This window comes from Centrocercus urophasianus, unplaced genomic scaffold, assembly GCF_019232065.1.
Source record: "Centrocercus urophasianus isolate 14NV4802_14NV808 unplaced genomic scaffold, USGS_Curo_1.0 seq_18, whole genome shotgun sequence".
Taxonomy (NCBI): Eukaryota; Metazoa; Chordata; class Aves; order Galliformes; family Phasianidae; genus Centrocercus; species Centrocercus urophasianus.
The window spans coordinates 10,005,361-10,029,955 of NW_024884733.1; positions in this window are offsets into that span (position 1 = coordinate 10,005,361).

Genomic DNA, 24,595 nt, shown 5'->3' on the forward strand with positions numbered 1-24,595 from the left:
GGATGTGAACAGTTTGACATCATCTCAATATTAACACTCATCCTGAAGAATATAGCACTGATCTGAGCAGGACTTAAAAGAGAGCCCCTCATAATTAGCAAGGATTTTAACTTCCTCCATAACGATTGGTAGATTCACACGAAGACTCCTTTCCATGAAATGAGCACTGGATAGAAGGGAGAAAAGAAGATAATGGCTGACTGATTTTTGTGGTATTTATGATTTTATGTACCCAGCAAGTCAAACTGCTCTTGTATCATGGACTTGCTTCATGCTTCCCATTGAGACATTCCTGGTCCTCACATTAGCAGAATATGGCCATGTAGAGCTGACCACATACACTGTTTCTTGAGTAATATTTTTCTTAATTTGCCCTCTAATCTCAGTGGCCTTTCAGGGTTGCTTCTTTCCATTCCCATATTAGTTCTCTAAACCCTGTCTTCTGCACACTTTTTTAAAACCACTTCCTTCAAGGAAAATATTTCTCGCAAACTCCTCTTTTTTGTGAAGAGTAATAACTGTTATAAGCAGTTACAGTTGTAGAATAGAACCCCTGCCCCTTTCATTTTGTTACTGCTTTATATTCTTAGGCCACTTGGCAATTCATTACCAGAATTAAAAGTTCTTCCACAAATTTTTAATCCTTTAAAAGTTCTCTGCAAGAAAATGCCACTCAGAAATAAAGTTGAATCCACATTGAAACCTGAATGTAAAATTAATTGTTACTGGTAATCCAAATAGGTATATTTTCCTAAAATTAAAATGGCTTTTGGAAAACATAGATGGACGTGATGTATACAAGTGCTTTGATTAGAAATAGTGTGGTAAATTTTTCTTCTTATCTCCTGTAATTCCTTGCATCTGAAACCTGAAAGTGACAAAAAAGAGAAGGTGGGAAAACAAAAACTCTGAAGCAGCAGAAACTAGGGATGCCCAGCAGAAGTTCACACTTCTTCCACCTTTGTGTGCTGACACTTCTGATTTGAGCTGTTCTTGTGCTTTTACCTGTCTGGCAACCATCGCTTTGAGGAGTAAATTATACCAGTGAAAGACTTTTCTTAATATAAAATGGGTGTCTATAATAATTCTTTCCCCTTTTCCTGGATATTTCTCTCACATTTCATTTCAGCTTAACTGAACCGCAGCCAGTTTCAAAAAGTGGCCATGTCCCCCCCCAGTACCTTCATTCTAAACAAGTTCTTCAGTATACACAGTGTGAGTGACTGGTTTTAATTTAGAGGATAGGCTGGTAAGAAGGGAGAGTTTTGAGTTCTGTAATCCTTAATTTTTTTTTCCTGGCTTTATAATCTGGATACTATTTCAGTTCACACAACATAATAAGGAAAGTTAAAGAAACAAAAAATAAACAGTGCTCAGATGTATACTGGTTGAAATTATACAGCTTTATCTTACAATTCAAAACATTTCACCTCAGATTCTCCTTCAGTGATCTTAACAGTTTTATATTGGAATGGCAATATTATAATGGCAAACTCAACACAGAAGAAAAATATTTGATTGACCTGTTCTGTGTTGTGTTTCCCTGTGTTTGTATCTATAAATTATTTTTAAATTGCCAGTCTTCCATCCATGAAGAACATGGAGACAGGCAGCAGCCTATATAGCCAAATGGGAATTTCACTGCTTTCAAAAGTCTCTTATGCTGATTCTTGTAGTGCCTCATTGAGAAGACTGCACAGATGTGTGACCATCAGTGTAATAAACAGGTTAGGAGAGCTGTGAAGATTTCCAGGGATATTTTTTATCAGTCCTAAGAGATAAAAAATACTTTTCAAGGCAGGCTTTTCTATTGTTCTTTACTATCTATGATGCTCACTTAGCAGTGAAATTCCTTCCTCTAGGTGTGGTTTACCATCTCAGTTTCTTCTCGAAGGGCAACTTGGAAGCAGAGAGAGCTGTTTGGATGTTTGTTTACAGTTCACATTACTTTCTTGTCAGGTATACTTGCAGCAATGAAGGCAGAATGAACAGAATTGGTATGTTTCTCTTTTTGATGTTTTGGTCCTAATGAAATGTAATGCTTCTAGAGGAACTAATTAGTGGCTTAGGAAATAATAAGTTTTTTGAAGATTCTGAATGCCAGATGTACCAATCCTGCCGACTCTTTGTTTTTCTTTCAGTAGTGTTATAGTTAGGTTTTGATCTTATGGGAGAAGGTATGTTTCTGTTCAGTCCAGAAGTTACGTAAGAGACATAAAATCCAGGATTTGTGAGAGGTTCTTCCTTTTAGCATATGCTTAGGACAATAGTGGGGAAGGAGGAGGCAAAAGCTCACACAACTCTGTGTGCACCCATTTGTATATATTTTGGGTTTTTTTACTGGTAAAATTTGCTAGTGACTTGGGAAATCAAAGTTAATAAGCATGCTGGGTTTGAACATAGAAAGCATAGACTACAAAGAATATAGAGATCATTACTGAGCAGCGCACGCCAGGTGGCTATGAGGAGCAAGCCTTTCTCAGCTGGTGTAAGTTCAACTTACAATGGTTGGTATTTTCAGTGAATAACTTTTGGAGGTCTACAAACTCTGGGCTAGTCTGTTGCCTGGGAAACTGCACTCTGTAAATTCGAATAAGAGAAAAACTTGGTTATTAGATTTCTATTTTTTTGTAATTATTACTGTAATTTTTACAATAAAATCCAAGTCAGCACTTGGTTGTGCACTTTCCAGGCCTTTTTACTGTTGGACAGCACTGAGAATAAAGTTGGGGCATTTAATGTAAGGAATGCATAATTGCAGTGTAGGTTAGATATTAAGAAAAAATAACTCTTTTCCAAGTGTATTGGGTTATGAGTTGTAGATATAAATTCTGTTCCTCTCAGTATTAGTGACTTGCTCTAGCTGCCTAACATGCAGAGTGGACCGCTGTAGGAGTTATTGAACCCCGCCCCCATCCGTACCTGACATAATTGAAAAAGCCAAGGGAGAATAAGGACTGCCTAAATTCTCATGGCTCTAATCATTTTTTTTATCCTCTAGGTGCCTCTTCTTTTCTTAGCTCTTGTATTTTTCAAGAGCATGAGCTTAAGTTTTTATGAAGGATATGTAACAGAGAGATTTACTTAATATGCAGCAAAGCACAGAGCACCAAATTCTGAATTTTTTAAAATATGATGTTTAGTCAGATTGGACACTCCATACACTGAAATTATATTTGCTTACTGCAGTTTTCACGTTTGTGCACATACTGTGGAATCCCCAGTTCTTACTCAAGCAAGCTTCTACTAAGAACTCAGTGAAAATCTAATGGTGTTTCTGTTACTAAGTCTGTTCTTTCGCTGGAATTAAGGCATGGAGTAACTGTGGGCACTGATCTACTGATCTCTCGGTTGGAGTTTTTCAGACATGATCTCTGCCTAAGTGACAAACCGCTGCTGGAGAGTGAATGCTCCAATCCACACTACAGATTATTTTCGAAATTGGATAGAACTGTGGAGCTGCGAAGTTGACATGGGGATAGTCTCCAGACTGTCACCCCTGCGTATTAGAAGTAATCACATAGGACACATTGCAGTCTTCTGGACTGGCAGAGTTTATTTTTATTGCTGTAATTGGGGTACGTTAGGGAAATTTGGTATTCATTGCCACTCAGCTCCCTGATGGTCGAGAATTACTTCACTTGGCTATTACTGTACTATATTTACTTACACTGTCTATCCTATTTATTTATTTATTTTGTCTACTGTTTTATCCTGCATTCAGGGAAGATATGCTATAAAAATCATAAAACTGTTTTATTACATAAGTGCTGTACCTGAACTGTTCGTTCTTCCACCAGTGGTCCAGAGCATTCACCCAGCAGAGCACTTAGCAGTTTGAGTAATCTGAAGTCTATAGTGCATTCTCTCTATCATGTTCTCCCTGATGAACAATTTTGTATAAACACTGTGATGCTTTCCTGTGGTAGGATACTGTATATGTTAGCAAATGTATACATCATTTATAGTCATACTAGAAAAGGTGGCTTCAAGAAGAGAACCAGCAGTCTTCTGCGGCCCTTATTTGTTCTGGGAATTTATTCCAAGACCACTCTTGTTATCCTCTAAGGAAGTTCACTTTCTTCTCAAATCACCTTTCTTACTGAATACAGTTATTGGTTACAGAATAAAGCTGTTCATGCTTCTAGAGATTATTTTTTTTTAAATATGTTTTGAGATCCAAGTCTGACAGGTTTTGTAAGATAAGGTCCGACAACTTTTGCATAGCTTGGTGTTTCCAGTGATCTTAGTTGGAACAAACAACAAGCAAAGTTACCCATGAACAACAGTAAATGACAAGAGAAAATTGGTTTTCACTTAACATATAACTGTCTTAAGATAGTCAAAGATTAGTCAAGCAATCCACTAGATGTGACTTCGGCCAACACAAGATAGCTTTATGTGATCTTTTGAATATATCAAAACAATATCAATATATATATGTAAGGTGAATATTTGTCTATCAAATGTGATTCTAGGCCCAATGTTTTGTTTGTTTGTTTTAAATCTACAGTCTAGATATTCAGACAGTTACACTGTCTCATAATTGACAATACAGCAGAGAAGATATCCTGCTCTAGTGGTAAATGTGTACAGTACTTTAACAGTTTTGCAAAACACAAGTTATACAGCTTTCTTGTTTATGACATGGTTCATTTTAAAACAATCTCAATGAATGAGATTTTCAGAACTGCTTTAAAACCTCCCTTTCTGGTGCTCCTAAGGCTTTGTTATTATGCATCTCTAAGCAGATATAGACAAGGCTTACTCCAGCTTTCTTAATCTCTTTAAAGTGAATTATTAATTCTATCATACGCTTTTTATTGGGGAAGATAGCTCCAGGTCAATTTTCTTTCTCTAGGGGGGAAAAAGAAAAGAATACATTGTGCTTTTGAAGAATAAGATACAGAGGAAAAAATCATGATTACATGTACTGGGAGCACATACTGAGTAGCTATGGTGCTGTGAATCAGCCACACTGATTATGGGAAATGAGAAACGCAACTTGAGATAAAGTATTATGCTGAAAAAGAGTATGGGGATATCTTATGCCTCTTAACTTCTGAATGAAAACAGTAAACACTTGATTAAAAAAAAAAACAAAGCAGTTTATCTCTCAGCCTACTGAATTGCTTTCTGAAAACACTTATATTAATTCTGGACTAAATAAACAGCAGTCATGAGCGTTCAGTCCAGCTTGTCTAAGAGATGTATTCTCTGGCAGGCCTGCACCAATAAAACTTCGCTTCAACTAAGTTTTGTATTCTGCTTAAACCATCTGCTTGCAGTGTGTCGTCACTGGCTTCTAAAATGCTTTTCAGATTACCCTATTTTTCACCCCTCTTGTTGTGGAGTATCACATTTTATTTCTTAATGAAGTAAAGGTTGAGTCTACTTGAGTCTCAGGGTCAAAGAAGAGCATCTACTTCATTGAAAGCTCATTTCTTATCTTGATTTTAATCATAGAAATGGAACAATGAGATAATCCAGTCCACTCAGTATTCTAAATAATTCAAGTCACTTCATTCAGATCCCTAGGAAGAGACTGTCAGCAGTTTGGAATTTGAAATAGCAAGTATTGCTTTGTGCTTAACAAAATATAGATAACTGACAGCACCTTCAAATAGGGAATGGTTCATTTTGTGATGCAAAACAGATAGCTTGGTTGGGAATAGTATTGTGTATCTATATGCAGGATTAAATCCCAGACAGAAAGCGCAGGCAGATGAAAAGATTGAACTTCTCATCTCTTTTCTGCAGCAAAACTGAATATTTCACAGCCCTCAAGAGAGTCAGGCAAGCTACTGGTTAACACATTGACTGTGTTTGACATACCTTATAGCTAGTTTTGAACTTTCAGCTGCCTTCTTTAAACACACAGCAGTTTCGTGTTGTTATTGAGTAGCTGTCCCTAGTAACAGTCTTTTAATAGGAGATTTACATGTTGGAAGTATGATGTTCTCTAACAGGTAAGAAATATTCCTGATATCATTGAAAATAAAAGTGCTCAGGAGCTAAGCAGTCTTCAACTAAGAGTGCCTTCACCCCTGTCGTTAATTATAGGAGAGGTTTGGTTTCATTGTTAATTATATTAATTATTAAACTAACATGACATACACATTTTGAGAAATGGATGTTTACGTTCTTTAGAACTTCTGGTTGGTGGAGATAACTGATAGCCAAAGTAATCTGATAGTGTTTGGGAGCCTATTAGTTCAGCTCTTTGCTATCATGTTGTATCACAATGGTATGTTCTTTAGTGTCTGCCATTTGTAAACATGCCAAGATCTTAGTGCATGAAACATCAGTAAAATATTTCTGGGCATGCTACCAAAGGGAACTGCTTCATGCATTTGGACCTTTCCCTCCCCTCTGGCTGGTGCTTTCTGAGATCACTGCTGGAGATCAGCCCAAGTTCTACATGCATCTCTGTGCCCTGTGTGGCTGGGATGCATGTGTGTAAGGCTGTTTTGCTTCTCCAAATAATTTACAGATGGCTGGATAGCGGTGTCTTGCAAGTCATCCTTCTGGGCTGACTTGCTCATTAGCTAACTGATCCTACAGCAATCATTTAACACGTTAACCCCCTTTAAAAGGAACTGTTAAACCCCTGTAAAAGGAACTGTTAAGCAAACTCCCACTGACGTTGCATGGAAAATGCTTTGGAAAACATATCGGAGTTCCAGTCAGTTATAAAGCAACTATACCAATTGAAAGCTGCCTGGAAAGGGAATTAATGATATTTTTCTATTCTTGTGAGGAAAAATTGAAGATGTGTTCAAACTTGAAACAAAATACAGGAGGAAAACGTACTTTACAGATCTACTCTGGGTGCTACAGCAAAGCTCCTGTTGGCACTGGGCAATTTCTGTAGGCAGCTGAAGAACTCCCACCTGAAGCCAACCCTGTCCAATGGGTGTTCCTAGTTAGGTGAGCTGAGCATATGCATTGTTGCTTGGTTTAAAATATAATTGTCCAAAGCTACAGACAAATACTAATCTTTAATCAGCCATTTTATTACATTATAACACCCAAAGTTAATAGAATCAAAGTATATCTAAGTGTGGAAGGATCTCTTGCTCATTCCCACTGCCTCAAAGCAGGTTAAACTTAGAAGATTTTGCTTAGGATCATGGCAGGTCAGAATCTGAATTTCTGCAAGGATGGATATTTCAACCCCCCCCCAGGCTTTCCTCTTACTTATGTTATTGAAAAAATTTTACTTAAACCACACTTTGATTGCCACTAAAATGCTGCATTCCCATGAGAATTCATTGCAGTGCCCTTCCCTGTCAACCAAGGAGTTAAGCAGAAGAACAAATGGGAAGAGGAAGCATACAACATGGCTGTAACCCAGGCTCAGGGGATTATACATAGAGCCACTAGTATGCGATTCCCTCCTATTTGCATCAAGATATCCATTAAAAAAGCTCTCTTCTGCAAGTGAAGAAAAAAGTAGTATTTAAGAAGGCAGACTAATCTGATTTTGTTCAGTTTTTAGATAATTTTTGATATGTATTAGACATTTGAGATATATTATTTATTAAGAAAGAGTACAGGAAATCAGGTTTTCAGTGGAGAGAATCTGGTCAGTACATGAAAAAAAGGAACTTGCACAAGTATACAGGCAGTGGTATTTATATAACATTCTGTTAGAGCAATGCTATATCAACAGCTGAATTTGCATAAAGTGACCTGGATGTCTCCAACCATATTTATTTGCTAATGAGTTGGAATGCTGTTGTCAAAAAACATAGAATGACTCCAGAGCAGGCACTACTGTGTGGAGAATAACTAAGCTCATAATGGGAAATGCGATGAGGTCTTAAATGATTTATGTGGTTTTAGATTCCTTTTTCTTTTTCATCTGTTTAACTTAACTTTGGGTTAATTAAAAATCTTTTTCTTCATAAGATGTTTGATATACCCACATGACAATTCTCTATACAGACAAGTACTGAACACTTTCTGCAATGATTAAGTTAAAAATATTGTTTAAAATAAATCAACAGAGAGAAACAACTGTATCATTTTCTTAAGAGTTTAATAATGCAAAGCATAATCACTTGATCTTAGCCACTTAATGGTTTCCATTCTTGCTGTTGAGGATTCGAAAATTAAATATTTAAATATACAGAGAGCAATCAAGTTTTGAGGGTCTTTTCACAACTTGGATACGGAAATGAAAATCTGGAATGCTGTTACCTGTCTCACTGGAAATTTGACACCTTTGAACTTGTTTGTTTCTAAGGAGAATTGGAAATCTGACTTAATGTTGTGAAGCTAAGTAGGAACCAACCTTTTGCGGACTTCTCATTTCTAGTGAGACATACAGGCTTGCTGGTGTCAGTTGTTTCTCTCTTTGAGTATACAATAATTCCCAAACCAGTTACGGAACCTGGTACCCCTATCAGTCTACATATTTGAAAAGGAAGTCACCCACTTTTACTGAAGTATGTGATGAGATACAGAGGTTATGAATGAGTTTGAAGTCCAGACTGGAATAATAAAATTATTTTTGAAGATAATCAGAATCTGGAGGAGGAAATGCAAAGTTTGAACTTCCATGCCCACAACTGCTATTTCTATAACTATTGAAAGAATTTTTGGCAAACTGAAGTTGTACACATTCTGGATTTATGAATTTTGGTGGGTTAATGCACTATATGTGTTGCAGTAATGGTGTTGATAGCCTTAATGGAGTTACTGTGCATACAGGCAAATGGGAACATTTGTGGAACTAAATGCATGATCTCTGCAAAGGCTTGAGTGATTTTCCTAAAGGCTGAAGTAGCAGTAAAGGTTTGCGGACAAAACCTGACTGGAGGATGCAATCAATGCCTTGGGTTGAAGGCTGTATCTCCTGCCTGCAACAAGGAACCAGTTACTCTGAGCACAGGAGCCGTGTCTCCACTACCTGTCTCATCTGCTATGCTCAGCCTTGATGACTCCCCCAAGTATTTTTTTGTTCAGGAATTCTTCTTTCCTCCACCTCTTCATGTGTTCAGGTTTCTTGCTCTGCTCCTCTACCTTGAATGTCCTGCTGTGTGAGCAGCAGTGGTTCCAGCACTGCCCGTGTGTCACTGACACCACATTCAAATTGCAGGATCTGTGCTGCCAGTTTACCATCACGGTGCTTAATAGCATCTCAACTGATTTATTTTTTCTCTTGGCTTGCTGCAAGCTTTTTCATGAGTGGCAAGGAGAACTGATTTTGTAAATGATTTTTTAACATTTTCCTCAGCTTATTGTTCATGCTGCCTGAAGGAAGCAGGAGGAGTGCTGAGGAGCACAGCAGCATGCACTGAGGTCACTTGAGCCCCGGCCAGTGCCTGCCTCTGTGCTGCCTCTCCCTTGCGGCAGCTGCAGCACAGTTAAGGCTGGGCTGTATGAATGGGCTGCTGAAAACTAACATGCTTGGAAGAACTTGTTAATGTGAATTTCAGAAAGGCTACAGGTTGAGGTATTGCGAACTCCACTGTTAAATCCATCCCTAGTGAACAATCCATTTTTAGGATGGTCGCAATAAGTATATTTTGCTTATGTAATCAATCCTAGGACATAAATACTTTGCCATTCATTCCGTCCAATTTACTTCACTAGTTCACATAGGGTAGAATTTATATGGTCAGTATAATTTCTGTATTGCAGCTTTAGGTGCAGTTGTATCTACTTTTTTATTTATTGAAAACTGCGGTTCAATTTTCCTTCTTTTAAACTCCACAAATTCAATTTTTGCTAATTAAAAAGTATGTTGTTGAGGCTAACCTGGAGTTGCATAAATCAATAATGCTACATGGAAAAAGAGAACAAATTCTACCTTTCGTTTGCATAATAGACAAGATCTGAAATGAATTCCTTGGGTTAATGAGGGTCCTCAGGGTTATTCACCAGAATATATGCAGCCCCCTGTGACACCGGTGTGGTACTTATTGAAAAGCAGTGTTCAGAGGAAGAAAAAGGGAGAAGAAATAATAAAAAGAGGCAGTATGCTGAAGCTTTTAGCTTTAGTGCATTGATTTCTGACTGCCTGCACTGAGCTCCAGCATAAGCTGAGGATACAAATTCAGATTTACCCTGGCTTTGAGGTTCAAAGTTGGTTCTAATCTCAGCTGGGGATTTGGCTAAGACAGAGTTGAGTTCCCGGGTTTCTGTCACACTGGTGTGAGATTGTTTTTCTCCTCAGAAAGAAAACAGTGCTCCCTAGAGGGAAGGAAACATGAACATTTTGAAACATGCAGGAAGTTATGAAGCTCTGTAAATTTAGGTGTAAATTTTAGGTGAGAAAATGAGGTGGTCAAAATGCTGTGAACAGACAGTTACAGCAACATTAAAATGCCTCACGTTACCTATCCTGTTTCTGCTCCATTACCTTTATCCTCTTATTCTGGACAGTTTGGTTCTTCTTTCTCTTGTTACCTCACTGTGAATCAGAGATGTGCTGGAGGGGTGCAGGGCAATGCCAGGGCAATGCCTGCACCAGAAGGTGGAGATGGAAGGAGTCAGGCTCTTGTTGGAGCACAGTGCTCTGTGCACAGGGGATTGCTTCTGAAAGCTTGTGACTGCAGCTGGGTGCTCTTCAGGGAGATGGCAAGGCATAAGTGAAGATCTTTCACATCCCCACCCAATGTCAAATTTCCCATTACAACCCCTCAGGAAGTTGGTGTGCATCTAAGTTCAATAGAGAAGAATGGATAAAAGTAATGTGATTCTCCTCTCCCCATGTAAGTCTTACTATTGGTAATGAATTATCTTAATTTTAAAATTATAATTAAACTCTTCAGCATGGAATGGTTCTAAACAGAAGGCCTTCCAACACAAAATTTAAGTGAGCTGTTAGCACATTTCACCTAATGTGGGTTAAAAGTTACTATGAATTTCAAACAGCACCTTGCTTCTTGCTTTTCTTTCTTGCTTTTCTTTCAGTGTCTCAAACATTAAATTAGATAATCTCTTCCTTTAGAGAGATGTTCTGAAGGAGTGAAGGTCCAGTAGTTGAGTGGAGTAGAAGTTTTGCAATGTACAGAGACTGGTGTGTGGAGACTGGTGCTGTTCCTTCTTCCTCATCCTTCAAGGCGCTACTTGGGAAAACATCTGCTTGTAGTACAATTACTGCAACCTGTGGGGTTCCTATTTCTGGTGTCCCAGTTCTGCTTCTCTCACCAGTGCAGCACACTTCTTGAATTTAGAACCAGACAGGTTTTCATCAGCTGAAACATAACACTATAATGCCCAACAAGACCTGGGCACACTACGTGCTCTGATTATGTGTATGGATACCGGGAAGCATTGTGACATGGGATGAAAACTATTGGCCTAATTTATTAATGAAATCAAAATTTGTATCTTTTTTTTTTCCCTGTCTTGTGTGCATGCCAGAAGATCTTAGGCATGGAGGCCCAGATCAGGGCAGGACATGAGGAGATGGCACCAGTTGCCTTCAGTAGGGTGCTACCCACCCTCTCTACCATGGGAGGCTGAGAAGCAGTGCTGGGAGCAGGGACTGCACAAGTGCCTCAGCCAAGCTCTGGGTGCAGGAGGAGACACCTCTCTCCTTGCTCTGTGGTTGTCTTGATACAGCTCTGGTCTCACAGGTTTCCCTGGAGAGGCGTGGCTCATTTCACCTGCTGTGATGTTCTTTTTGAGTCTTTCAGCATGGAAAAGTTGTAAACTGCTTAAGAAAAACTTACGGTGGGTGTTTAGTTTTGATGACAATGATTAAAGAACGCTTCAGGAAATAAATCCAGTTTGCCAAAATTCTCTATTTCAACATAGAGCAAGAAAAAGAACACACAGGAAGCTACCTAGGGGCATGATATGTTAAAGGAGCACAAGTGGTGCACAAAAGGCAGACGTTTGTCAGCCCTGCTGGAAGATCTAAGCCAGAGCAGCAAAGTGAAATGAGCATGGTCGTTCTGGACACTGCCCTGTAGATCTGTACCAATGATCTCTGTGCAGATTTATTGCTTTTCAGACCAGTAGGAAGGTTAGATAATATTACAGACTTATGTCTTCTGTATTTTATTTTATTTTTTTTTGAAGCTAGCTGACTTTCCCCTACAAGTGAAAGCCTTGTTTATTTTATTCCTAGTAAGTAGTTATGGATTTGTATGGGAACTGTTGAGTCATGGCACGAACCACTGATTGAGCATCTGGAAGAGGAGACCCAGTCAGCCCTGAGAGCACAGGTGGATGCAATTCAGCTGTGTGACTGGAAGGGGTGGAGCCAGACCTCATTTAAGGGCTGATTGCCCCCGAGGAAGCGTCTTATGTTGGACATCCCTTCTTTGTGGAATTTTTCTGCCAGCCGAGATCTTTGGAGATAGGTGAGCATTCTTCTTTTTGTAATATCTTCTCACTGCGCTAGTCCTGCTGCTGTTACAGGATTAAACGTGAAATGTGCTTTTCAAAACAGTGGTTATTTTTAGTTAATTGTCACCAAGATGCAGTTCTGTAAATAATGACTATGGTTTCGTATTATACTGATTTAATGAAATCGATGAGTAGAAACTTAACAGCAAAGTTTTGTTAAGTGAGGCGTTCTTTATTGGCGGCGCTGGGCTAGCATCGAGATAACTTTCTAAAAACGCTCCACCAGTTGATCGTTGGGAGACAGGTTATATCTTAAACATGTATTACGTTGTCATTGCATTCCCAAATACGTTAACCTATTCCCCCCTAACGACTGCCTAACTAACCTATTCCCCCCTAACGACTGCCTAACAGACATAGCTTTATTTGGCAATCTTCTCTGTCGTGTAGCATCCTGATGGTCGATTGTTAGTCTTGAGGATCGTTTATTTCCTCCCAACACTCTTTTTGTTCCGAAGATTGCTGTGGAACCAGGGACAATTGCAGAAGTCTCTGCACACACAGATAAGGAAGACAAAAGGGAACATTTTGATGCAGTTTGTCACGTTTTAGTCGTTCTGTTGTTGTTTCTTTTGCCTTGTTAAAGCAGACTAGCCTTACAATGTCTTCCCATCTACAATACTACATCAGAACTTCGAAGGACTACTGTGGTGTTGCAAGTAAGCACTAACAGAATATTTTGTGTAATTACTTCTTCAAATCAATACTCTGATGTAGTATTCCCCCATGAAGGATCTGAAAAATACGAGGCTCACACTTGGCTTCTGCAATTATTTTCTGTCTTCTGTGTCGCTATTTTGCTGTAGGACAGTCTCCCTGTTGTCATTTCCAGTAGTTAGTGAACACGAGAAGTATTGTTATGCTAATGCTTTTTGACCAGAATTTCTCTGATGATTACAGTTGCAAATGGTGCCCCCCTGCTGCCTTCCTGGATGAATGAATCGCACCTTAAGACAAGAGCCACTTTCTCCCTCTGGATGCCCAACTCGCCCTTAGGTATTTCTAAAGACAGCAGCGTAGTAATTATTCACTTCATTTATTACCATAAAAATTCAACTTGTTGAAAGAAACGTGATTAGTACCTTTTGTTTAAAAGGCGAGAATTCTCACAAGATGCTGTGCAAATGAAATTGTATATAAAAACATGTCAAAAAATGATAATCATATCAGAAATTGGCTCTGAGTGAATAGGAGTGATGAGATGAGGAAATGATGCATGTGACGAACATTGAGTCTCTGGGGAGATGTCTGTGTTGCACAGATAGCTTGGGCTGTCAAGCTGGTTTGTCATAACCCCTGTGGATGGAGTCTGAAACACCTTAAAACCAGCAGGACTTCTCCGTGCAGGGTCTGTTGCAAGGTCCGTGGCGCAGCCTCTTTCTCCGTGTTGTTTGTCTCCCTAAAGGCTTTCTGCCCTTCCCCTTGAGATGTGTCTGGGGAGAAGGGTGGGGCAGGTGGGCTGGCAGATGTGCTGCTACATGTGCGAGTGGGCAGGGAAAGGACTGCAGTGCAGACGTGCACAAAGAGGAACCTAAGGTGTATGTGTAAGCCCGAGGGTTGCAGCCAGCCGTGTGCCGGCCTTACTGCAGTGCTCTGTCAGAGTGCCACGTGGCTAAGGATATCCACGTTCAGTTCTATACGCATCTGACAAAGAACTGTAGACAGATTATGAAAATAAGTTCAAGGAGAAGGTATTTTATAGGCAGAAATTTCTGCCCATGCCTTTGGTTATTGAGCTCATTATCTATGTTCAATAAAGCCTTTACATGTGCCAGGGAAAGAAACGCTCAACTGAGAAGTGGAGCCAAATGAGATTTTTTTCTTTGTGTCAGTGCCACAAATAGAGCCTTGGAGAACAATAAACAAATGAACAAAAACTTCTAAACCAAACCTCTTCCCCTGGGCCATCCTCTGTCTTCTATCTGTTACTTCCTTATCGTAATGACACTATTTCTGACATGTGTAGTGCAATTGTATCTTTTGTCATATGGAATGTGTCGTTCTGGACTAAATTTTAAACTGTGTTTAGGCAACAGACCATGTAGATACAGAGTAAAACAGGGTGCCTCACTGCTATGTGGGTGCAATCGCCACCTTGCTGTGAGATAGGTTTTGGTATACTGGAGCCAGTGGAGCATTGTATTGCTTTGGTAGGTCACAGAATCACAGAATGGCCGGGGTTGGAAGGGACCTTAAGGATCATGAATCTCCAACTCCTCTGCCACATGCAGGGCCACCAACCTCCACAGTTAATACTAGACCAGACTGCCCAGGGCCCCATCCATTCTGGCCTTGAACACCTCTAGGGATGGGGCACCCACATCCTCTTTGGGCAGCCCATTCCAGCACCTCACTGCTCTCTCTGTAAAGATCTTACGGGTCTGGTCTCTACCTCTAAAGGAAGGCCTTTTTTTCATATGTAGAGCTGAACTGTTTATTTGTGTAGGAACACACTTGTATGTGCTGTGTAACAGCCATCTCCAAGCTGCTGCATCTGGCCTGTGATCTGTAAAGCTAAGAATTATGAAACAATTCCCAGGGATTTGTAGACTTCTGAAAACTGAATCCCATTGCAGGAACTTAGTGAATTAAATTACCCCAACGCCTGTGGTTTTGAGAGTTTGTAAGCCTTCATTCTATGCAGAAAAATGATACGCTAAGTAAAGAGAAATTCTGCAAGCTGAAGCCAGCAGAATTACCTATAGTTCTTCAAAAGGTGTTTGATCCTTAGATAAAGCATTTGTTAATGCTTTAAAGATTTCAGCTTTAGAACTTTAAAGGTTTTTTTCTTTTTCTATGGTAGACCCCTAATAATATGGTATAATTTCACTTAAGAATTAAATTCCTTTTCATGTTTGTGGCCAACTATTCACCCTGGACATTCAGGAACAACAGTGTAACGCGGTGGAATGGGGAACCAGGGAGTGAAAGGAGGAAATAAGGGTTGGGGAAATGAGATTGGAGGCTTAGCATCGTTTCAGTGATTGAATTTAACTCTGAGGTCCCTGACTCTTCTAGCAACATGAAAAAGATAATCTTTTTATGTCATTGATAGGCAAATTGTGGGAAATGCTTAATGCAGGTCACAGAAACTAATTAGAAAAAAGAATTAAAAGATGAAAATCTCCCTTCAGACAGAAAATCATGTTACTGGATAAACTAAGGTTCTGATAGTCATATTCTCCCCACCCCCATCCCCCCCCTTTTTTCCTATTTTTTATTTCTAAATTATGTTTGCAGGAAATGGTGCAAAGCAAACCAAACAGAAATGAGTGGCAGGGTGTTAATTGAGACTTGATAATTAAAGTGAAATATAGTAAAGGAACAGATATCATTCCAGCTTTGAGCATGAAAATCATGACAGGTACCACCTATGGACTCTCAGCACTGTTGCAGTAACCCTGGGAGGCTGCCAGCAAGAGCCTTAGTGACACACAGCTCTGTGCCTGAGAACAAACGTTAGCAGGTGGGGAGTTTCATAAAATGGATTTTTTTTTAATTGATCATTTACTCTTTTGCTTCTCTATCTTGTTGTCAAGGCTGTTGATGGCTATAAAATGGCAAGGATGAACTCCCATGGCATTGAAAAGGCTGAGTGAGCAAGTGGCAGTTGCAGGGTAATGACGGTGGTGCCTTGTGCCAGTCTCAGCTGAGTGCTGTGAGATTAAATAGATTAAATGAAAATAGATGCAAGCTAATTGAATTTAGCAATATAGGAGATGAAATCAGACCAGTACAAAATTAGACCCTAGACTGAAACTGCTCTCTTACTTCTGAGAGGCTCTTTCTTTGGATTACCAGAGTCAGGAGCTCTTTCAGTCAATTAGAAATGAAAATAATAATATGAAGAACATACACAGTAAAACAAAGAGCCACTTTTCTTCAATCACAGTACAGATTTGCAAAAGATTTACAGTGTTTAGGAAAATTAATAGCTTGAGAACCATCTTTGTTGCTTGGGTTTTCTCAATTTTTTATTTAAAGATGACTTGGAGTTTGAGTGTCTAAGTAGTTGTTATCCAGATTGATGGTGAGAGTCTCTTTTATGGAGTTAAGATGTTCAGAAGTGTAATGAAGTCTGTGAGACAATGTGACTGTGACTTACTCTCTGAATTTTGTTGTAGTCTCAAAGAGAGGTGGTGGATAAACCCCCCTTTCTCTTTATCTCATCTGAGACCTTGAAATGAGGGCGTTTTACAGAAAGACTTAAATCAAGTAGCTGATTAGTTTTATTTGCGGGCAGCAAGAGAAAGCACTAACCTTAAGGAATAGTATAGAAAATAAAATAGACATGAAAGGGAGGAGAACATAACAGGAAGAAGGGAAGTTTTAAAATGAATAGAGCAAGCTGAGTGCAAAGATGTAGGTATGAGTTGTGTTTTTGTGGGCCTTGGATTTAAAAGAAGCACCGTGAACTTGAAGCAGAGGATGAAGGGTTTGATTTGAATATGAATGTCTGGCAGGGTCTGAGCAGCATGAAAGGGATAATTTTAGCAGCAGCTTTTTGAATATGCTGGTTGGATACAAGCTGAGATATAAGTAGGCTAGACAGGCTATAGCTAAGATCAAAAATGAGGGGGAAAAACATGAAAGACAGGTGAAATTCACCTATGCAAAAAAAGTCTGGCAGAAGCATGTGTGACTTTCAGTAATCTCACATCCTGTTTTAAATTAAATTAAAATTTAATTAGTGCACTAGACCTTAGAGTGGCAAACAGAAACTTCACTCAAGGGGTCAGGGTATGGTGGGTGGTTTACATTTACCTGGTGAGGGTCTAGAGTGAAGAGAAGGTTATCAGATTATGGATTCTGCTGAGATATCTGCCTAAATGCGGGGTGGTGTTTGTAATAATGAACTGCAACAGTCAGTAGAAGTAATGGTAGAGTATAAAACAAAAGAATAAAATATATCCAATGTTGGACCTAGCTAATGAGAGATTTATGGCAAATAACTTGACATTCATTTTCAGAGTTAATCCCTGCTTGTGCTGTAAAATGTCAAAACAAATGTAAAATTTAGTGAGCTAATCAAAAATATAAGGTGAGTGTCCAGTACTTTTTTCTCTTGCTTTTATAGCAAATGCTTTTTAAATTCCACTGTGATGAATTGTACTAGGAAAAAGTACCATGCAATGGAAAAGAGTTTCACAGCCGTAGGTAACCATGTACTGTCTAAGAAATTTAAGTAATTTTTTCAGACAGACCATTTGGCAGAATTTTCCTTCTATCAGATCCTTTCAATTCTACTTGTTATACATAAATTTAGATCACCTCTGGTTTTTAAAAGTAAAAATAATAAAATTGAAGTATTTTATTCTATTCTTGTTATTCCTTTTATTGAAGAAAATATTGAATTTTGGTACTGGCTTTGCTAAATTCAGAAGTATGCTTTATATCACTTTTTCCAATTTAAATTGGACCATTTGCAAGTTTAACAATTGATATATTTGTAGAATTTAAGGGTTTCCTTTGCGTATAATGGAATCTATAAAATCCCACCAAAACCTTTATTATTTGACTTTATGTAGTAAGAGGATGCCATAGAATGATTTTCATACTTATTAACCAAGTAATGAGTGAAAATAGATTTTTTTGAAGAGGTTACAGTTAAAAATTAGAGAGGCTAAGTTCATTTATGGTGTAAAGTAAATCAATTAATATCATTACTTCAGGAATATATTCTGTTCTTTTGAGGGCTGCTTCAGAAGTAATGCCTCACCTTTTATCATGTTGGCCCACAAAATCAGAGGCAGATGTTGTTGGTGTGGCAGGACAAGTTGAACCTTCCTGCCGTTATTCTATTATATTTTGTTGCCATGTGACAGATGGCAGCAGAGGGACAGTCTGACATAGTGGTGTCAGACACGGTGTGTGAAGCAAAGGTGTGTCATTGAATTCCTTCGTGCAGGAAAAAATGGCACTTATTTATATTTATTGACGGATGTGGGCACTAAGGCTTCATTTTCTTCTTTTTTTGGGATTCAGATTGCTGGTATTTTCAAAAACTACAAGTTACAAAACTTATGGATGTGAGCAGAGTGAAATGGTGGGTGGTGCATTTTAGCAGTGACAACAGTGAAAGTGGATCACTTCTATTTGTGCAGATTTGTACATGCAGGCTCTTGTTAATGGGTGGTAAAAATGCACAGCTAATGGTGGTGACTGTTGCAAAGGAGTGTCCTGCAGCTGAGAATTTGCTGTATCAAATAGTGTTAGTGTACTGACACTGTTAGTGTTACTACTCTGTTGTAGTTTCCATGGAAATAAACAGAAGGCATTACTTTCAGAGTACATTCCCTTTAAATATCGCTGGCCCTAAGTGGGTTTTTTCAAACTCTTCAGTGTACTGATCTACGAGTTTTACTTGTTCCGTGAAGTACTCCACAACTGATAATTTGAAGTGTATTTCTCTATTTATTTTATTTTATTACCTATTATGCCATGAAATAAATCATCGCTGTCATCTACTCTGTTGCTTAATAATGTCAAATGAAGTGTGCCATTCCAAAAATGAATATCTGCTTCCAGAATAAAGTAAAATGAATGAGATGAGTGTGTTGAATCAGCAGTCCCGTTAGAACATATCTCCAAGAAATAGGCTTGAAACTAAGAATAGCATTATGTTTTTCCCACTAACAACAATGAATCTGATCTGAAAATTCAGCTAAAATTAAATTTCAGTAGAAGGCCAGGGAATAAAAAACGTTTAATGTGTAGCTTCCCTCTGTCCATTGTTTCTCAAACAACACAAAAAAAACTTCACAATTTGTTGCTTGTTTGCATCAGAATTTTGAACAGCTTTCACTGGTGAACTAATACATAAACTCTTCTGAAATCTGAAAAATCTGTTAATGAATTCCATAAATAAGAACAATGGAATATTGAACTGTAACAACAAGTCTAGGTTTTTGGAAGATGTTTGGTGTCACCTTTTTTTCAAGATTAAGGAAGATGGCAACTGAAGATAAAGTATCCAAGGAATTCTTGTGATAATGAAGATGAGTAGGTGCAGGTCATGGGAGCAGTGGGAAAGCATGATTACTTTAGGGTAGAAAGTGTGCATGATGTGCCCTCGCAAGCTTCTTGAGAGAAACAGTAAAGAGAAGATCTGAAGACTGGAGACACCCATGATCACTTTTCTGAAACCGAAGACTGTTACCAAGGAAAGGGCTGAACTGCCATTACAATTTGAAATGTGTGTGTTCTTGCTGAAATAAGGTGAACTAGAGGAGTACTGTGTAAATGCTCTACTGAAGGATTACCCTAAGAGGAGGACCCTGCTTAGCAGAGATGGAGTTGAGATGGTGTTTGCTGCCTGTCAGTAACAGAAATTTTGATTTCAAAAGATCTCACTTATAAAAGTAAAATTATAAAGTAGCTATGGAGTCAGCTAAATGGGGACATAAATATAGAGAAATCCTACTCTAAATACAAAACAGCTTTAGGTCTATTACCAGCAGTCTGAATGCCAAAGAAAGAAAAAAATGAAACCTTAGGGCTTGAGTAGCCTGTGCCTGAAGCACTTTTCCCTCTGAACTAGTTTGAGAGCCTGTACAACAGCCATGCCTCTGTGGCTGTAAGCCTGTAGCTATTCAATATGTAGCAAACTGGGTGTTGTGGATGCTTCCCTGATATCTGTTGCTGATTAGAAACTGTTGTTAGTTACGTTATTGACACCCATAGGGTACTTAAATTTGGGATTTCTCTTGTTTTACATCAGTGTAGACAGAACAAACCAGTTCCACTGTCAAAGTTGCCCTTTAGACCTCATGTTATTAAGTTTCAACAATTCCAGAAAGCACCTTGTATAAAAATGAAATTTTGACTTCGGAAGAAAATGTATTTAATCATAAATCTGACATTTCTATGCAAGGTAGTGTAGTCTCTAAAACTGATAAGAAGTCAAGTTCCTCCTGTCTCTGGGGTTCAACAGGAATACCTGGAAAATCTTCAAGGGCACTAATTGCCCTTTAAGATTCTGCAGAGCTAAGAGAGAAAAAAAAAAATAGAACATTGGAAAATTGGAAGACTATCAGAAAGGGCTTTCTTGTAATTCATCTAATGAAAGAATAAACATGGCATGCTTCTTTGTTCAGTTCTAACTTTGCTTTGGTGTCTTTGGCCAGTAATTAAAAAAACTTTTGAAACCAACTCCTGGGCTGTGTGAATCAGAGAACAGGAAATGCTTCTGAAAAGATAACAGCCTTAGAATGGAATTAATCATTCAGTTCCAGAGAAGACTGAAATGCTGATGGAACAGCTGTTCAGGTGAGCAGCGTCTGCAAACCATTCTGTAAGATAACTCCATGAAACTGATGAGATCTCCTGTGGGTGCAATAAATTCCCAGCATTTGACAAAAGAGTGGTGGTTAGTAAATGAAAATATCTGCAGTTCATGCTTTCTCTTGTGTTTCTCAGGTGTTGCTGCACCTCCATTAAGCATTACCTGATAAAATCTGAATTCTCCTTTTGGTCTTCTTGCCATCAACATTAAAAATTCCTAAAAATGTGAGAGACTCAAGTTTTTTTTTTTTTTTTTTATGGTCATAATAAATAGGAAAGCATAATGATATGTAAAGTACCTTATGTTATGCAAACAACTGGAAAACAAGTATTTTCAATTCATAATGAAATTATTTCATTTTAGTATTAGAGTTGCAATCTTTTAAAAGCAGAAGGAGGAATCTTAGTTAAACATAATAAATGCGTATCTTGAAATCATTTTGCAGGGATGAATTGTACTCAATCTTTTGTCATTCAAAGTTTGAGTTGAAGGCATGCATTTTTTACAGTGATACATCTCTTAATATAATTGTCATTCTGCATGGTAAAAGGCGATACAGTTGTAAGGTGCACTGGTTATTGTTTACTAGCTGGGAACGTTCTTTATCTCGTAACTTTCAGTACTTTCTTGTGGAAAGAAAATTGCACATTCACATGGGGAGATACTTTACTGACCCTATGAAGAATCCACAGTATAGGCTGGCAAGAAGTTTTCCTGTTACTCTATTCATTTTGCAGTTGGACTTCATAGATTTTAGTAGAAGAAAATTTGTTTGTGCAGCCTAGTTGAAGTTTCACATAATTATCACTTTTAGATGGCAAGTGTTAAGACATTACAGAGATGGGGAGTGGCGTGGATCCTCCGGCAGTGCGCCAGTCTGATGTACTGATACTGTACAATATATTATTGCATAGTCATTCTCATAGTATTTTTGGGGGAAATGTAAAAGCAGACCAGCATGGTCCTGGAGTTTTATTTCCCTTAAAAAAAAAAAAAAAAAAGAAAAAGAAAAAAGGAAGATTTTCTTCAGGGGTCTCACGTTACTATTTTAATAGGTTGAGATTCTGTGCAAGGAGTTTGGATCTTGCATTGTAAAACGTGGCTAGTTACATGTGGGAAAAGAAGGAATATTTCATTTTATAAATCTACTCAGTTTTGGTAATTGGGCAAGAGCTTTGCAACTGTATTTTTTGATATTTTTGTAATGTTAGTGGCTCTCTAATTTTGCTGTGGAATGAGAGTGAGGAAATCTGCATGCGTTGTTCCCTTATAAGAGCCTAGATTTTAATTCTGCAAAAGTCCTGCAATGTTGCTGTCTTTCAGCAATCTTATCATTAAATTCTGGCAGGGAGAAAAGGAATAGGAAAGAAATACAAAGGGCAATTGCAATCTGAAGATTTCCCTGGGGAAGATGAGCAAGGTACTTTTTGGGCTGCCAAAAAGTGAAATCACAAGAATGACTCTGTTCTAAGCATGGGAATTATATATTGTTATAAGCATTGGGAATGATTTAATTCTGTCACCATCAGTCAAGTGGGAAACATGCTGACAGGATTTGAACAACCACTGGAAGAATCAAAAGGTTCTGGGGTTACAATGTGATTAGCTGGCACAACAAGGTCGCCTGTGATAACTAGCCATGTGGTTAATTTAGTACATTATTTGGTGTGAAAAATGTTTTGGTATTGGCTGTATATTATATATACATATATTTTAAACATGGTGTTCTGCAGGAGTGCTGTTTTTAGTTATGTCTATTGGTTTGCTCTTTTTAGTACAGTATTTTAGGGCCATATTATGTTGTGGGACCATCCAGATGGATGGAAATACAGACAACTATTTGCTTCTTAATGTATAAAGAAAAGCATATCAGAAAAAATACTTGAATTCATGGCATGTTCATCAGTGCTCTGATACTGAGGATAGTAGATTTTGTATTTTTGTGTGAAAGAGATGGCTTGTTTTCTGATGATATTTCACATATTTTTGTTATTTTGTGAGCTTCTCTTTGAGCTGCCCTAATACCAAGATCTTTACCTTTTCCTCAGCCTACTAACACTCCAGGGAATATTCAGTTTCACAACAATGCATATGCCTCCCTGGCTGTACAGAGGAAGAAGCTGTGCATTACGATCTCTTTTCAACAAAAAAGTCCACACATTTGATCATTTAGTGAGGTCAATGTGTTCTTCACACACACTTTTATGGTGTTATATCCATGACCTGATATGCCCTAGAAGAGAGAAGCAGGTTGTTAACCATTTATTAGTTCTGCGCAGCAAGAGATTATAGTCAGTCACTACATCATTAAAACAGTCTCAACAGATAACTAAGGCATTTTATTTGGGCACAAAACAAAGAATGGAACGTTTCAGCTATCCTTCCCTAGAGATCATTCTGGGTACTTCTCTTCTAGCAGGCAGCAGTGCTTTGGGTTTCGGCCCTGGGGCTCACGTCTGTGATATTTCTGTATTTCTGGACAATTTATCCCACCTTTCTTTATAGAAAACTGGTTCAACTTTTTTGCCACCATTTTTATTTTGTTTAAATAATTCTTTAAATCATATTCATTATTTCTGATAGAGCGTGAGGTCCTGATAATCCCTTAGTACGAAGTTGCTTTCTTTTTTTTTCTGTCAGCTGATGTTCAGTCCTTGATAAGTGGTTGCTAGCCATAAAAATATGTTAAACTTCTAGCTAATTACAGACGGTAATAGGGGACTTTTCACTTCATATTTATTTTTTCTATCGTTCAACATAAACTGAACAAATCATGGCCTTATTATGAGTCGTCCCATACAGCGTGCAGCTATGCCTGTAACTAAGGGAGCGGAGTCTATAACTTTAATGAAAACTTGGGAATCTCTTCACACAGAGAAAGCAAAATATCAGAACTAAAGGATTTCAGAAGAGACCGCGTTTACATGTATTACTATACTGTTGACAATAGGTCCAATTTAAGTAAATGTTTCCTGCTTCTTTGAGGACGTAGAATCATTTCAGATGCTTTATATTCTAAATCTTGAAGCTGTCTGACTTTAGGAGATAATGTAATAGAAAAATTGTCTTTGTTTTGATTAATTTTAAGAATATTAACTCATATGATTGAAATGCTGCCATATGTATAATTCAATCAACACCACTGAGGGAGGAAGACAGGAATAAATGAATGCTCACGCTGGTTCTGCCAGTAACCAAGTAACTTCAGCCCTGGGGTCTGCGGCACTCAGTGTTTCTTTAGCAAAAGTGTTCTATAATCTTCTGATAGGCAAATCTGGAGAAGCAGACTTTTCCAAAATCTGGCCTCTTGGTTAAAAATAATTTAATTCAACAAGACCTTATCTTGTTGAGACAGCCATTGTCTTACTAAGTTCTGGAGGACAGACTAAGCCTTGAAATTAACACTGTAAGGAGTGAGCATCTCTGCTGAGTAGTGTGGTGCCTACAAATATCCCACAGAAGAGCAGAAGTTTCACACGGAAAAGTGAAATGTTTTCCACGGCAAACAGTGACTTTGCACTAATATGTTGGAATTTCTGCCTCCCTTCTCTGTGTTGTGTTCTGTCAGAGGGTGCTCCGGAGTAGATGAGAGGTCTCCCAACAGGCAGCTGCTAGCCATTGGAATTGATGCTGTCAGTCTCTCTTAATAGAGTCAATTTTCCAGGAAATGCATTGTAAAACTTCAAGCTTTGCTGCTTCTCCTTTTTCGGGCATGCAGGCTGTTGACAGTGTTATATTTATTGCAATTTTGCTGTCTTGCGAAGAATTCAAAAATGCTTGCATGCCTCAGTGGACGACTGATAGACTAAATGATATGTAGCAACACTAAATGTTTCTTTCTGCACTGCAGTCATTTTTCATAGGTTTCATGATGGAAAACGATATCAGTGCTTGAATCTACCCTGGTAGTTAGATGTTGTTATGCTGCTCTTGAGGCAG